Genomic DNA, 18,242 nt, shown 5'->3' on the forward strand with positions numbered 1-18,242 from the left:
AATAGCTATTAATCCTAGAACTGTCATAATAGTTTCCTCCTTCCATCTTTCACATTCAATATAATGATCTTCCATGTTTCTTTCCCCAGTTTTATCTCTTCCTTCCTCTAGTTGTAATCACAATTTCTCCAGTTATGTTTTAGCTAATATTCTTTCCCTCACCTTTCTTTCTTTCTTTCTTTCTTTCTTTCTTTCTTTCTTTCTTTTCTGTAATAATTGAACAAGTTGGTGATTTTCTTTTTTTAACCCACTCTCAATATTTCCTTGAAAAAATAAAATAAAATGTACATATTCTGAGTTTTATTATCCATATGTTAAGCGTTAATTTAGCTGAAGACATAAATTAAACATACCAACATGTACAAGGTTGGTACACTTTTTCATCCACTATTGACAATTTCTCACAGTTTGTTTTCTTGGAATTTAAAGGGTCAGCCCTTTCGCAGCAAAGTTTTAAAAGGCAGGTGTTGACACTGAGAACAAAGGCCACATTAAAACAGCAAAATGCTGGAATTCCCTTCTTCCCCTTTTCACTTCATGGTGTTGTTAGCATATATTCATCTATGTTTCCAGGAACTGTAATGATAATGAGTTAAGCTTCACAAATGGAAGAAGCACCTTCCACAATTAGCTGAGCTGAAGGGAATGAAATGAGGTTTGGTGGTTCTAACATCGGAAACACAGAAGCCTCTCTGTTTGGAGCATTCGCTACAATCCCAAGTCTGGGGTGCTCTTCCCACAAACACTGGTCACCTGCTGAGAGTTTGAATTGAATTGCGTTACATTGTAATTGGATTTTCCTAAGGCACTGCATTAGCATTTTCCATGATCTCACCCTTATTAGCCAAATCACTAATCATGAGTCGCACAGTTACATTGTCTGCTAGTTAAATTATTTGCTGTTACAGTGGCAGCTTAAGCCAACTTCCTACCCATGAACAGAGACATATCTTTTCCCATCTTCCTTAGTTCAAAGACCTCTCACATCATTCTCCCATGGGCTAAATGTAGCATGGCTTTAACTTTCACAAATTTATTTTTGAAAAAGAGACACCCTGTAAAATGGTATGCTTCCCTTTAGTTGCAGAGAGGGTAAGTTAGGGGTGATTCTGTCTCCCCAATAAGTGAATGGAAAAATAAAACTGTTGAGGGAATCAGTTTAATCCCTCCAGCACCAACTGACACTCTGGTGCCAGAATGAGGAAGCGGAGCCAGGAAGACAGTTCCACCATGTCTCCTGAGTCATCAACTAGGAGCCCCTTCGCCCAGCAACAATATAGTAATATATAATACTAATATTGTGCTGTGCTAATATTATAATATATTGTATACGCATATAATATTGATAATAATATTATGATGTAATTTAATGTAATAATAATACAATATAATGATGATATATTTTATATTACATATAATATTGATAAGAATATTACAGTATAGTGATATAGTACAAAATAGTAATATATAATACTAATATTGTGCTGTGCTACTACTATAATATATTGTATACACATATAATATTGATAATATTATAAGGTAACACAATATAATACTAATAACAATACAATATAATAATTTTATATTTAATATTACATGTAATTTTACTAATAATATTACAGTATAGTGGTATAGTACAAATTGTAATATATAACACTAATATTGTGCTATGCTACCTGCGTGACCACATTTCTGTGTACAAATCCACATGATCCCTTAGATCATCTGGGGAGGCCCTGCTTACGCTTCCACCTCCATCGCAGGCGCGATTGGTGGGGACAAGGGAGAGGACATTCTCGGTGGTGGCCCCTTGACTCTGGAACTCACTCCCCAAGGACATCAGGCATGCCCCAACTCTGGCAGTCTTTAGGAGGAGCCTGAAAATGTGGTTGTTCCAGTGTGCCTTCCCAGAATAAGGAAACTCCCAGCAATATGTCCCCTAAATGCACTTTATTATTGATCTAGGACTGTCTGCACGCCCATCCCTCTCTGAAAACTCTATCCTAGTCATATTTCACCTATTCATGCTCAGCATTATTTTTAAATTTTAATTACATTTGGCCCAGTCATAGGTTTTTAAACATCGTTGTGTTACTGTTAATGTTTATTGCTTATCTCCTGTTATGAGTTTTATTTTTATTGTCTTGTATTACTTCTTGTTATTGTTTTTATTATTGATGTATTGTGGGCTCGGCCTCATGTAAGCCACACCGAGTCCTTTGGGGAGATGGTAGCAGCCTATAAATAAAGTATTATTATTACTATTATTATTATTATATAATACATTCATTGTATGTACATATAACTTGTAAGCCGCTCTGAGTCCCCTTCAGGGTGAGAAGGGCAGCATATAAATGTCATAAATAAATAAAGAATTGCAAAGACATCCTTAAACATGAGCTGGTTTTCATTGTGGCTCAAATATTTAGCAGACCATAATCCTTTAAGATTATGAATGTAATTCTACCATCTCTTCTGGTGAACTGGACTTCCAAGAATTTTTCATCAATATAGGAACTTGGCCACAGTAGTCCACACTCTGGTTACATCCCGTATAGACTATGTGGGGTTTGTTGTGAAGGCTGTTTGAAAGCTTCAATTGGTCCAAAGGGTGGTAGCCAGATTACTCACTGGAGCGGGGTGCAGGAAGCACACAACCCCCATGCTGCATCAGCTACATTGGCTGCCCGTCTGCTACAATTGAAAGTGCTGGCTTTAGAGTATAAAGCCCTAAATGATTCTGGCCCTGTTTACCTGAGCAGATTAAGATAATCTGGGGAGGCCCTGCTCTTGGTTCCACCTCCCTTGCAAGTGTGATTGGTGGGGACGAGCCTTCAGGAGAAAAATCAAATTTTGGCTATGGGACCAAGCTTTTGGGCAGTAAACAATACAAGGAATGATCAGGGATTGTGTGCCATAGAGATGATATTGAAATAGTATGGACTACGATTGTTGGTGATTTTAATGGTTATATTATGTTTTTAATTCCATGTTTTAATGTTAAATGATGTTGTATTTTATTATTCAATTGATAATTTATGTTATTATCGATATGCTAGGTTTCTATATGTGAGGCATTACATTTTGCCATAATTATGTTGGAAACCACTTTGAGTCCCATGCTGGGATGAGAAAAGCCGTATACAAGTGGAGTAAATAAATAAGTAAATAAACTGTGCGCAGGTCAGTATATTTACTATGAATTTGACTTTGGTTGTGTCTTCCAAAGTTGCCTGATAGATCACTGTTGCATCAAATCATATAGAAAGCTATTGCTGTGTAGGTTTACTCAGAAACCTAGACATTACTGACTTAGTAAGAGCATCCACTGAATATCTAACAAGAAGAGTGTCTGAGATTAACTCTGCTGCAAGGCTAAGCTCTAATAGCTTCCTATGAAAACAGTCCTATTGAGAGAAAACTAGGTAACACTATAAGCAGATTAAATTCGATTTTCTCTAAACATCTGTCATGTCTTTATTTCACATTTTAAAGTCAAGTAAATTTAGGTGCATGAGGTTTATTCTCACACCAAATGCCAGAGGCAAACATGTCTAACATTATTAAATTCAGTAACTCAAACACTTCAGTCAGAATCCAGTGCACAATTATGCACATATAAGCCTCATTTCCATCAGTGGAAGTTATGCTTGCCTATGGCCACACTTTTTAGTACAAAATATTATAGACATTTAGAGATATGAACACATATTTATGCACAAAAAACTGATACAGGTCATATATTTCTATCTATATTGATTCTATGTTTATAGTGATAAGAATTAAAATTAGAGCCATTTTGTACATTCTAAAGAAATCTGAGACTTGACATAGAAGCAAATGGGAGTATGTTCAAGATCCTTTAAAAAAATAAACCAGACATCAAGATTTTAGAGAACTGGAATAAACAGTTATGAGAACTCTGATATGTGATCCTGAACCATCATAATCCAGACAAGAGGGCTGCCTAGCAATACTTCTGATCCATCAAATTCATCCCATCTGCCATCTCTGGTGGCCCAACAGGGTTTCTACAAACTCTTCCGTTTACTTTCCTATGCAGGACTGCATAAGCACAGTGACTGTTAAAGTCTTTGTAAGGCAATGTTTGAGTCAGGTGGGCTGCATATGTACTGGTGTTCCATATGCTGAGCAGGCCTGCTGAGCAGAATGATGCACAAACAATTCTAGCATTCAGAATTACAAATGAGTCTTCAGAGTTCAATAAAGCAGTGCTTGGTATTGTATCTGTCAAACTTTATACATGGAGTTCCTAGGACAATTTCTAATGGGTGCTCTGTGGGATTTGAGCGGTTGGGAAGTTGTGGTATAGAAAGGTAATTTTAGACCCTGGACCTCAGGGTTTTTATGGAGGAATCTTGATGGAAATTATTTATTTACCATATTTATATACTGCCCCTCTCAGCCCGAAGTGTAGACTGGGGACGCTCCAAGACAGGTCAGCTTAGAGATGCTGCTGATAGTCATGCAGCCCAGGGGCATGGGATTATCATCTAACTTGATGCTCCAGGTCATATGGAAGCCAGTTGTTTTGTGTGCTTTCATGTGTAGTTGTTTTATGTGCTTTAAAATGTGTCATCTCACCTTTGCTTATTCTGATTAGACCCTTGACTTTTGTCCCCTATTTCTCCTCTAAATAAATAATTGATGCCACACTAATCTTATCTCTTTTTTTGATAGAGTTACAAGCTTGGTAGATGCAGGGAATGCTGTGGATATAGCATATCTTGATTTCAAGAAGGCCTTCAACAAAGCTCCCCATTACCTTCTTGCAAGCAAACTAGTCAAATGTGGACTAGGTGAATCTGTAATTGGTTAAGTGACTGAACCCAAAGGGTGCTCACCAATGGTTACCCTACATCCTGGAAAGAAGTGACTTGTGGAGTGCTGCAGGGTTCGGTCCTGGGCCCAGTACTGTTCAACATCTTTATTAATGACTTGGATGAATGTTTAGAGGGCATACATCAAGTTTGCAGATAAAACCAAATTAGGAAAGGTAGCTAATACTCCAGAGGACAGGATCAGAATTCAAAATGAACTTAACAGAGAGCTGGGCCAAAACTAACAAAATACAATTCAACATGGACAAATATAAGAGACTACATTTAGGCAGAAAAAAATGAAATACAAAGATACAAAATGGGTGATGCCTGGCTCGACAACAGTCCATGTGACAAAGATCTTGGAGTTTCAATGGACAACAAGATGAACATGAGCCAGCAGCTAAAAAGCCAACGGAATTTTGGGCTGCACCGAAAGAAGTACAGGGTTAGTCAAAATGCATAGGCCAATAAGCCATTCAATTGAATGGCTTATTGGCCTATGCATTTTGACTAACCCTGTATAGTGTCTAGGTCGAGGGAAGTCATGGTACCTCTCTATTCTGTTTTGGTGAAACCTCACCTGTAATCCTGTGTCCAGTTCTGGGCATCACAGTTCAAAAGAGTTCAAAAGTTTTAATGTGTCCAGAGGAGGCAACTAAAATAATCAAATGTCTGGAGACCATGCCCTATGAGGAGTGTCTTAAAGAACTGGGTATGTTTAGCCTGTAGAAGAGAAGGTTGAGAGGAGACATGATAGCAATGTATAAATACGTGAAAGGGTGTCATAAGAAAAAGGGAGTAGACTTGTTTTCTGCTGCCCTTGAAAGTAGGACTAGGCACAATGGGTTCAAATTACAGAGAATGAGATTCCATCTGAACATTAGGAAGAACTGTATGAACTCTCTATGTTGGAGTGTGATGGAAGCACCTTCCTTAGAAATTTTTAAATCGAAGCTGGATGGCCATTTGTCAAGGATACTTTGTACTTTTCCTGCATGGCAGGGAGTTGGACTAAATGACCATGTGATCTCTTCCAACTCTATTATTCTATGATTCTGATCACTTTTACTTTTAGACATTAGTTGAGTAAAGTGCCAACAAGATCTGCCCAAGATATGTTACTCCCTGAAGCAGAGCACTAAATGGCACATGCTCGTGGAAATATTCTATGTCATCATGTTTCTTGGCCATTAGAATTAGAGAAGATCACAACTGCTCCCTCCTGCTTCCTGGCAGTTAGCAGTGTTTTTGCCAATGTGGTTGTCATGGGATAATCCATTTACACATATCTAAATTCCATTATTCATCCGTTTTCTCATGAAAATCTGAAGATTAAGCTATATATTTCGGTTGTTAGAACGAAAAACCTGGGGATGGGGGAAGGACCTATTTTTACCCACCTGCTGCAGTTCCAATAACCACATTGAATTTGTGCTCTTCCTTCTCCAGCCAGCAGGTCTTCCTTCTTAACCACCAGCATCTGGCAGGGAGCTGCTTGCAGGAATCTTGTCTCTACAGGCACTTAAAAGCACTCTTTCATTTTTGATGGAAAGTCCATGTTATGGACATGTTATGAATATTATAGCACCATGGTTTCACTTAAGCCCGTCAAGTTTCTCAGATCTCATTCCAATCAAATGCATATGCACATATATTTTTTCTGGCTATAGTTTGGCTACATCATGTCCCTATCCAAACTCTCTCAGTGAATTTCGCCTTTATGCTGATTGCCTTATAACCTCACACATGATACTCTAAAGAGGGTAATCAGAGAGAAAGATGTTGCTTTAGCTTCATTAGTGATCTTATACTCTTCTATGACAGTCTTCACCTCTTTTGTTAACTACAGTTCTTTTTATTTATTTTTATTTATTATTTAAAGTATTTATACACCACTCTTCATCCAAAAAAGCCTCCCAGAGTTTACAGTCTAAATAACATGATAACAAATATGACACACAAGGAAAGCGGGGATGGTGGTGGAAGGGGGGACAGGGAGAAGATTCGATCCGGCATATACTGCATGTTCTTTTCATCCTCAGAGCCCAGTGTGGTGATAGTTGGGGGAGTTCATTTCATCAACTGCTCAAACCAAGGCATGACAGGGGGGGAAAATAAAACATAAAATGTCATATTTAAAAAATCAGATGAAACTGGCAGAGAGAAGAAATAAAAAAAAATACTGGAAAAAATTGCACCCAGTCTCTGGGCACATATCCCTTTGGAAATAAATTGCAATCATAACCTATTGGAAATTCCATAACCTATTGGAAATAACTGCACTTTAACCTTATTGAAAAGGTAAAAATGATGCCCGTCCATTTGGCAAATTTGAATCTCCATGAACATGTGGAGACTACGTTTTGAAAACCACTAGACAAGAAAAACATGAGCTTGTTAGAAATCATCTCTTTGAAAAAGTGATATTCATAAACATTCATGTAATGGCACACAGATAACTCAGCTGTAAAACTGAAGAACCGTGTCTTTAAACTGCCAAGGATAAAGACATGCCACTTCTAAAATATATTTGGTTAGCAGAGGATGGTTTTCTCTTCTTCTTTGAATTAGAATTTGCAGTTGCCCAAGAGATATACACTCCTTTGAAGCCTCTTACTTAAGATATGCACTTAGGGATAAAAAGTCTTTTTGTTTGAAAAATAACATATGTTGTTTACTCATAAACATTTTGTATTAATTTACCATGCAGGCTCATTTCTTATTAAAGTTCAGTTATAGATATGGTGCTGTTTCTTCTCTCAGTTTTGAGTACACAGGGTATCATTCTTAATCAATTGTCCATAGTCTTTAAGTATACAGTGTTACCTCACTTATTGCTGGGGTTCCATTCCAGAAGCCCCTTTGATAAGTGAAAATCCACAAAATAGGGATGCTCCACCCACTCGGCGGTAGCCTCCTCCTCTTCGCCGCCTCTGCTGCTCTGGCCTCGGAGGCCCCTTGGGCACCATTGATGGGGCTGCCAGGCAAATTAACAAATTAATAGTGAAAGACTTGAGGGGTTGCTATTTCCAACAAGAACAAATGACTGCAATATTTTAGGAATTTTAATTTATAGTTTCTTCAGGAAAAATGGTTTATTTGGTTTCTCTCTTACAACATGCTTGATGCAAAAAAAAATGTCAAATGTTGCAAAGGAATAGGTTAAAACGCAGAACCAAAGGAATGCATATTCAACCTTCTGACAGGTTCTCTGTCACTATCATACAACAAGTCTCAAGTGCTAAATAGATTTCCTGTACTGGTGCTTTCTGTCTAACTTTCTTCTCAGAGTATAATACATGAGACACTGGAGACTAGTAAATCCTGGACTAGAAATTCAGAAATCTCATGTATAATCCTAGCTGTAATGCCCATTTATTTCACATCTTATGGTTATTTATACATCAAGTACTGTATGTGGAAACACCACCAAAAGGAATCATATTGTGCACCCATACTGCAAGGGCAAAAAGCCAGTGTACAAGGGTTATCTGGAAAATAAGTTTATATGGCACATCACTCTCACAGGGAATTTTAACAAGGAAGCTGGTATCACTGGCATCTAGCAGGAAGTCAGCAGCACATCGACTGGCATTGTAGTGAAGGTTAGAGATGAGCAAGTGTGAAGTTCACGCTATAATACGCTACCTAAATGTTAAGGGCATGAATGTCACTGCAATTCATCACAAAATTGTTTCAGTTTATGGAGAAAACATAATGTCAAGATAACATTTGACAAAATGGGTACAGAATATATTGTGAGACCATGAAGAAACTTTGCAGAGCCATCCAAAACAAATGTCATGGGATGCTGACAACAGGAGTCATGTAATGGCACACAGATAACTCAGCTCCTTCATGACAATGTGCATCTGCACACAGCTCATGCAACACAAGAGTTGTTGACTTCATTTGGTTGGGATGTTTTAAGCCACCCCTCTCACAACCTCGATCTCACACCCAGTGACTATCATCTGTTCACTTGAAGGAACACCTGGTGGAAAACACTTTTATTATGATGACAAAGTAAAAATCAAAGTGATGAAAAAGGCGGCAGGAGACTTCTATGACACAGGCATATGTACACAGGCATCAAAAATTCATCACACAGATGACAAAATGTATTGAATTGCATGGTGATTATGTGGAAAAATAATGTAATACCTATGTTATAAACCATGTGAGTTTTATTAAAATACATTCTTTGTATTTAAAAAAAATCTTGTAACCTTACTTTCTGAATATTCCTCATATAATGTAAGATACTGATTGCTATTTGCCAGGATTCTATGGAAAGTTAGAGAAATGTGAGTGATGTTATAAAAATTTCACCCTCTCTAAATTTACAATAAGTTGTCAACAACAATTAAGCAACATTTAAAACAACAACAGAATTTAATTATTTTTAGGCATGTTTGGATACTGAAATATTCCTAGCAGCCCAATCAGGGCAAATTTGAAATTGATCTGAAGGAAAAGCATAGCTGGCTGGAAAACTTTGAATACCATAGTTCAAAAAAGGAACTTCAAAGTCTAAAGCAGTGGTTCTCAACCTGTGGGTCCCCAGATGTTTTAACCTTCAACTTCCCGAAATCCTAACAGCTGGTAAATTGGCTGAGATTTCTGGGAGTTGTAGGCCAAAACACCTGGGCACCCACGGCTTGAGAACCACTGCTCTAAAGTGTAATAGGTTGCTTCATTTTTCAAATATTCAACTGCAACTGGAAACTCCATCTTTTGATTAAACAGTGATAGCAGCCATCCTAAACCACGATATAGCTATGGGATGAAGGTGGGGCAACATGAGATCAGTGCTCACTCTCAGATAAGAACTTTACCCCTCACTGAAATTGTCTTGAGTTCCTAAATATCTAGTTTGGAGTAACTAAAAACATCAGTTACGCCTTTAGAAACCAAGTTCAAGCAACCAAGGAAAAGGGGCAAGTGAAGTTACCATATGAATATGGTAAATATAATAATAATAATAACAACAATAACAACAACAATAATAATTATAAACTTTATTTATATTCTGCTCTATCTCCCAAAGGGGACACAGGGTGAATTACAGAACACATTTATGGCAAACATTTAATGCCGATATACAATTAACAAAAAACAGACAATACATAAACAGAGGAAAAGGCTTCCCATCTTTTTCCATTTCTGGCATCTAGAGGCTGTGCTTGACTCTGGCCATAGAGAGGTGCAGTCACTCCATCTTCCATGTTGAGGAGCTTTGTTGTCCGTAGACACCCTCCTGATCGAATTGCTGGCATGTCCTCAAGGGCACCTATTATTACCTCCTTGCTTAAAGCAGTACCTATTTATCTACTCACGTGGCTGTTTTTGAACTGGTAGGTAAGGAGAAGCTGGGGCTGATGGTGGGAGCTCACCCTGACTCGGACATGAACTGCCAACCTTTTCTGCAGCTGGCGGTTTAACCCAGTTAATATATGAGATCTAGATTCCAGTTTTTCAGTGTCTCACTTTCTGCTATGCTAGAAATTTGGAGACGGAAATAAATTTTCATGTGGGGGAGACTTCTTATAGGAGCAATGTCCTCATTTTGCCTTCCCTGAAGTCCTCTTGAATTCAGTGGGATGCACTTTGATGGGATTGTACTTTAGGACCCTTGGGACAATTCATCCTAACACTTCTCAAATCCATTTAAAAATCAATTTGAAATTCATAAAGTGAGAAATGGATGAGAAAACAAATAAGAATATGAAAATGGAGCAAACCAGCTTTTGCAACCATTTCACTTCATGGGTTAAGCAAATCAAACACATCTCAGCCTCAGTTATTTCCAAACTGTGGTATCTATATTAGTGAACAAACAGCATGGAACTAATTTTGCATTCCTTCTCCAGATAATAGATGAGAAGGGAAAGATGTTCCACATGTGAAATGAATGCCTCATGAAGCAAATGGCCCATTAACATCTGGGATGTTAAAGTATATTAGTAGAATGGCAGTATTACCAATGCCATATGCAACAGCAATGCAAACCACAAAAAGACATGTTACTATAAAATGACTTGATATCTTCCTGATGCATCTTAAGCTTTGTACCAGATCATCACTATACCTGAAACCTTTTATAGTCACATTGACCTTAACTGTAAAGCAGGAAATGAATTCAAATCTCAGAACAGCCAGTTGTCAAAGCTCAGCTAGTAAAACATAAAATTATCACTACTGTTCTAAATATGTAGGCTGATATTTCTAAAATAGGAGTCCCCGGTGGTGCAGTGGGTTTAAACCCTTGTGCCAGCAGGACTGAAGACCGTCAGGTTGGAGGTTTGAATCCGGAGCTCCAGCTCCCCATGCGGAAACATGAGAGAAGCCTCCCACAATGATAGTAAAACATCCGGGCATATCCTGGGCAATGTCCTTGCAGACAGCCAATTCTCTCACACCAGAAGCAACTTGCAGTTTCTCAAGTCACTTTTGACACACAATAAAGTTTTCTTCAAATGAATAGTTTTCACAAGCTGCATAGACTCTTAAACTGAGAAAACCACTGATAAATAAGTTGCTTATGCAGTTGAAAGTATATCTTTAGGGAGAAGAGTATCAGTATAATCTCTTACAGTAGTAAATTTTGTAGGTAAGTGAAGAATAATACATCCCACAAAATTCAACAAATGCAAAGGACAAGAGGGATCCTCTCACCTCTGCAGGAGTCTACTGTATACCATGCAGCAGTGGACAAGTCTACATAAGGACCACCAAACGCAGCGCCCATACACTGATCAAGGAACATGAAAGGCACTGCAGGCCAATTCAACCTGAGGAACACGAGGAAATGTATTAAGGGGTCACAGCACTGGGAAGACTGAGAAACACTGGTCTAGGCTATATACAGGGAGCTGAATGACTCAAGCAAACACCCTTTTTCTAAATTCCAGACACCAGGATGTGCTTGAAGTTTTCTTTTTATGACACATGATCTGGCATGGGAAAGATAAAGGAATGGCCAGAGAGAAGAGATTTATGGCATGACTTCATCACCCCACACAATACATTTCCTTTAAAAAAACTCTTGACAATATATAGTGCAACCGGCACTTACTCTTATGCTACCAAGCTCACGGAAACTCCTTTAATTTAATACCCTGCATATGTGAAGGGTAGGGAGCAAATTAAATGCATCATTAAAGAAAAATGGAGTTAGAGGGAGTCATGTGTTTTTTAAAATGAACTTTCAAGTGGTTGTTAAATTGTCTCCATAGCCTAAAGCTGGAGGCAGCCTATGCTGTCTCTTCACTCCTACACTTTCTGTCGGGGTGGTACACATTTAATTTCTGGATCATATTAAAGCACTTGTTCAGAATCTGCCATAAGTGGAGGTACATGAATAACAACTGGGACTACCACAGAATAAAATATCTATTCAAAATAGTACACCCAACCCATCAAAAGATATTAGAATACCAATAGGATATTCATAGTTCCCACAAGGAAAACATACGAGTAAAATCAAGTAATCTGATCAGGAGCAGAAAGAAAGAGAAATAGGAAAAAAATGGAGGAGCAAAATGTTAAAAGACAAAAGCAATGACAATTTATGACAATAAGAAAAGTATGACATAATTACACCCAGTCCCCAAGTTACAAACAAGATAGAGCCTGTAGGTTTGTTGAATTTGTATTTTAAGTTGGAACAGGTACAATTATTAAGTGCTCCAGATTAGATAGATAGATAGATAGATAGATAGATAGATAGATAGATAGATAGACACACACACACACAAGCTTTGAATTGAATAGGGAAGGGTGAAACCCCCTATGGTGTTTGTTTTGCTGTCTCTGCCCCTGTTCAGAAGATTTCACCTCACGTTCTGTCACTGTGATAACTGGATTTTGAAAAATTGGGCTTGTTGTGGAAACAAGGATTGGTGATATGTGATACATCTGTTGTTTGTAACTGGGGTACTGACTGTATTAGAAAGGATAAGACATAATTTGAATCCAAATGTGGAGTGGTGACCTGCAGGAAGTAGCAGCCAATAATAAAAGGACCAAGGCAGTGACATCACCAGCCCACCCCGTTTGGATATCAGCCAGCACGCCAATGCCTTAAATCAAGAAATAGTTTTCTAAGATCTACAGAGATACTTGCAGGAACACTTCAGCAAGCGAGAGTCCAAAAGTGGCAGACTAAAACCCAGAACCACAATCCATGAGTGATGCCAAATGAGAGACTCCCTCCTGGGCACACAGAAGATTTGGAAGGTGCTGAACAGACTGTGCTCTGGCACCAAAAGATGAAGAGCCAATCTTAAGAAATATAGTCCATGACATGTGAGTGTGGAGAAGAAGAAAACCACAGACCACCTATTACAATGCAGTCTGAACCCTGACACAAGCACATGGAGGACCTTTTTAAAGCATCACCAGCGGCACTCCAAGTGGCCAGTTACTGATCAAAGGACATTTAATATAATGGAAAGTTTTTCAACTTTGTGTTTTCTCAAATACATCACAACTGTATCCTTGGTTTGCTCCTGATATGCTAAATAAATAACATATAGCCAATCCGGGATATATATATATATATATATATATATATATATATATATATATATACATACATACACACACAGAGAAATTTAACTGTTTAACAATCCCTCAAATGCACACACAAAATGCTCTTTTCCTTTTCTGTGTTACCATGGCTAATTTGTGAGTTATCCTTGCAGTGGGATTGGAGGACATCCAACCCCAAATTGGGAAAGAAGTCGTCCAGGAATACCTGGCCGCTCTTAATGAGTTCAAGTCCCCAGGGCCAGATCAACTACACCCAAGAGTACTGAAGGAACTAGCGGAAGTCATTTCGGAACCATTGGCAACCATCTTTGAGAGTTCTTGGAGAACGGGAGAAGTTCCAGCAGATTGGAGGAGGGCCAATGTGGTCCCAATCTTCAAGAAGGGAAAAAAGGATGACCCAAACAACTACCGTCCGGTCAGCCTCACGTCGATACCGGGCAAGATTCTGGAAAAGATTGTTAAGGAAGCGGTCTACAAACACTTAGAAACAAATGCAGTCATCGCTAATAGTCAACATGGATTTATCAAAAACAAGTCATGCCAGACTAATCTGATCTCTTTCTTCGATAGAGCTACAAGCTGGGTAGATGCGGGGAATGCCGTGGATGTAGCGTACCTGGATTTCAGTAAGGCCTTCGACAAGGTCCCCCACGACCTTCTGGCAAGGAAACTAGTCCAATGTGGGCTAGGCAAAACTACGGTGAGGTGGATCTGTAATTGGTTAAGTGGACGAACACAGAGAGTGCTCACTAATGCTTCCTCTTCATCTTGGAAAGAAGTGACGAGCGGAGTGCCGCAGGGTTCCCTCCTGGGCCCGGTCCTGTTCAACATCTTTATTAATGACTTAGATGAAGGGCTAGAAGGCATGATCATCAAGTTTGCAGATGACACCAAATTGGGAGGGATAGCCAATAGTCCAGAGGACAGGAGCAGAATTCAAAACGATCTTGACAGATTAGAGAGATGGGCCAAAACTAACAAAATGAAGTTCAACAGTGACAAATGCAAGATACTCCACTTTGGCAGAAAAAATGAAATGCAAAGATACAGAATGGGGGACGACTGGCTCGAGAGCAGTACGTGTGAAAAAGATCTTGGAGTCCTCGTGGACAACAAGTTAAACATGAGCCAACAATGTGATGTGGCAGCAAAAAAAGCCAATGGGATTTTGGCCTGCATCAATAGGAGCATAGTGTCTAGATCTAAGGAAGTAATGCTACCCCTCTATTCTGCTTTGGTTAGACCACATCTGGAATACTGTCTCCAATTCTGGGCACCACAATTCAAGAGAGATATTGACAAGCTGGAATGTGTCCAGAGGAGGGCGACTAAAATGATCAAGGGTCTGGAGAACAAGCCCTATGAGGAGCGGCTTAGGGAACTGGGCATGTTTAGCCTGAAGAAGAGAAGGCTGAGAGGAGATATGATAGCCATGTATAAATATGTGAGAGGAAGCCACAGGGAGGAGGGAGCAAGCTTGTTTTCTGCTTCCTTGGAGACTAGGACGCGGAACAATGGCTTCAAACTACAAGAGAGGAGATTCCATCTGAACATTAGGAAGAACTTCCTGACTGTGAGAGCCGTTCAGCAGTGGAACTCTCTGCCCCGGACTGTGGTGGAGGCTCCTTCTTTGGAAGCTTTTAAGCAGAGGCTGGATGGCCATTTGTCAGGGGTGATTTGAATGCAATATTCCTGCTTCTTGGCAGAATGGGGTTGGACTGGATGGCCCATGAGGTCTCTTCCAACTCTTTGATTCTATGATTCTATGATTCTATGATATGGGATCCACTTTTCAAAGAAATTCAGCTGGCACCAGCAGTTATTTTTTTACTGTGCAAGCTTAATATGTTTTATGTATATTTTAACTTTATTTTAATGTTTTAAAATAATATAGTGATATAGGCCTAGAAATGTTTTGCAGAAGGAAAACTGTTTTCACATTTTTATAAGTAAATACACCATAATAATAATAATAACAACAACAACAACAACACTTTATTTGTATTCCACCATATCTCCCTGAGAGGAGATAAACGTGTCTACTTTCCCCAAACTCCACATTTAGCTGATGGTAAAGTTATAAATTGTAGGTGATCTCATCTGCAAAATTCTATAAACAGTTGCCCAATAAATGCCTGATCTGAAATCACAAGTGTGTAGTTCTTCTAAGGCAGCGTTTCTCAACCTGGGGGGTGGGACCCCATGGCGGTCACGAGAGGGTGTCAAAGGGGTCGACAAAGAACATCACAAAACACAGTATTTTCTGTTGGTCATGGGGGTTCTGTGTGGGAAGTTTGGCCCAATAGATGGGGTTCATTGATGGGGTTCAGAATGCTCTTTGATTGTAGGTGAACTATAAATCCCAACAACTACAACTTCCAAATGTCAAGGTCTACTGTCTCCAAACTCCACATTTGGGCATATTGTGGTCACATTTGGGCATATTGAGTACCCATGACGCGTTTGGTCCACATCCATCATTGTTTGAGTCCACAGTGCTCACTGGATGTAGGTGAACTACAACTCCAAAACTCAAAGTCAATGCCCACCAAATCCTTCCAGTATTTTCTGTTGGTCATGGGAGTTGTGTGTGCCACGTTTGGTTCAATTCCATCATTGGTGGAGTTCAAAATGCTCTTTGATTGTAGGCGAACTATAAATCCCAGCAACTACAGCTCCCAAATGACAAAACCACTCTCCCCCACCCACCCCACCAGGATTCAAATTTGGGAGTATCAGGCATTTGTGCCAAATTTGGTCCAGTGAATGAAAATGCATCCTGCATATCAGATATTTACATTACATTTCATAAAATAGCAAAACTACATTTATGAAGTAGCTTCTTGTCCTGAGATTTTCACCAAAGCTTTGAAGAGTAACATTTTACTCTACAACTCCAAGAATCCTGTAAGCAGGATGCCCCGTCAACATGCCGAGTAGAGTATTTTGTGGCAATACAATCCAAACAAAGTAACTTCACCAAGCCTTGGTATTAAGTAACATGCACTTTCCAGCACCAGTCTAGCATGTAAACAAATGAAAGGTTGAAGGAAGTTTCATGCACTTTTCAAAGACTAGTTTCCAAGGCTATAAAGATTAGCTTTCTCTGTCAAATCCACGTGTTTCCTCAGGGACAGCTGTCTCCAAAAGCCACAACAACTTTATGAACTGAAGCTTTTAAGCACTTAGGAGCTTCAAGTGCATACAGCCAGCCGGCTTGATCTCTTAGGTTAGCTGGCTCAGCAAGGCTAAGCTTTATGCATTCGAGTTATTAAGTACTTATAAGAGCTGCAGAGCATTCAGATGGAGAGCTTACCAGGCGATAATACAACTAAACAATTCATGAGGTGTAAGGAGCTTTGGTTTTAAGAACAACAGTCAATTTTCTGGAGCTCTGAAGCTCACTTTGTGTAACAATTTGCTAGGAACTCTAAGGCACAATGTTCAGAGTGACTGGGAGCCAAACTACTCAATTTCCTAGATAAATGGAGCGCAGCTGAGCCTCCCTTTGTTTACTTACAGGAAAGCATGCAGGGCTCTGATCTGGATTAGGATGCCTTTGCTTGCATAAAAGAGGTTAAAACTACCCTTCCCATCTGTTTGTTTTCCCACATTTCACACGCACACCAGTGGAATATATACACGCTGGTGTGGGTGCAAACAAAACCCAGTGTCCCGAAAAAAGTTTCAGCCAATCATTCTGTTCAATTGGCTTTCTTAAGATGAGAAAACTCTTCCCATACTTCTGATAATTGTGTGCCCCATCAGTCAGAACAATATGTTGTGGGTCACCAATAATGGGTGCTTTTATAATATTTAACTGTATCATTTAAACTGTTGGAAAATATTGAAGTTTAATTCCATTTTAATGATAATTGTATATTTAATTATACTGTATTTTAATTTGCTAACTACCTTTGACTCCTTGTTTCTGGGGAAAGCTGGATATGCTGCTACTAATAGTAATACTACTTCTACATCATCACTGTGAAAGCCACCCACTGTATGGCTATCAGCTTCCTCCGAGTACACTTAAATCAAGGAAAAGTTTCATGAAAGCCACCACTCCTCTTAATGTTCCTCCAGCAACTGCTAGAATATCCCTGTGGGCAGCAAAATCAGTCAATTCTAACTGAATGGGGCCCCACGAGGGTCTTCCTCCAGGGGCAAACCAAGAATGGGCAACTTAGAAGTCCCTGAACAGACTCAAAAGTGGAGTTGGGAGATCAAAAGACAACATTGCAAAATGGCACTACCTAGAAGAATCCTCTACCTTGTGTGACTGTGAAGCAAAACAAACAACTCAGCATCTGTACGCTTGCCCACAATGCCCTGCCTCATGCACAGAGGAAGAACTGTTTAAAGCTACAGACAATGTGGTCACTCTTGCCCGTTTTTGGTCTAAAACTATTTAGCTACTTGTGCTCTTTTTATTTTATCAGTTTTATTTGTGCAATGCTTTTGATACAAAATAAAATACATCATCATCATCATCCTGCCTACAAAGCAAGTATTGGATGTACTCTTTACCCAGTAATCAACCCATGGATGAATGGGACATGATGCATCCTTAGAAATAAAATCTATATATATTTCAAAGAACAATTGTTCAGCAATTGATTGATGCAAATCTGTAATGGAATTTAAACATTTTAAGTAACTTGCTAATATTGAAACCTGTAAAACAGATGCATCACATTTGGACTCTGTAGTCTTGGCCACATGTATGCGTTGAGTTTTACAAAATAGCGCTGTATACAGATCACGCACAGGGTGCTTATGAAAGTTTACTGGCTATCACAAAAAAAGCCCCCATTAAAAAGAAAACTCTTAAAAAGTGTG

Source organism: Anolis sagrei, chromosome 5 (genome assembly GCF_037176765.1).
Source record: "Anolis sagrei isolate rAnoSag1 chromosome 5, rAnoSag1.mat, whole genome shotgun sequence".
Classification (NCBI taxonomy): Eukaryota; Metazoa; Chordata; class Lepidosauria; order Squamata; family Dactyloidae; genus Anolis; species Anolis sagrei.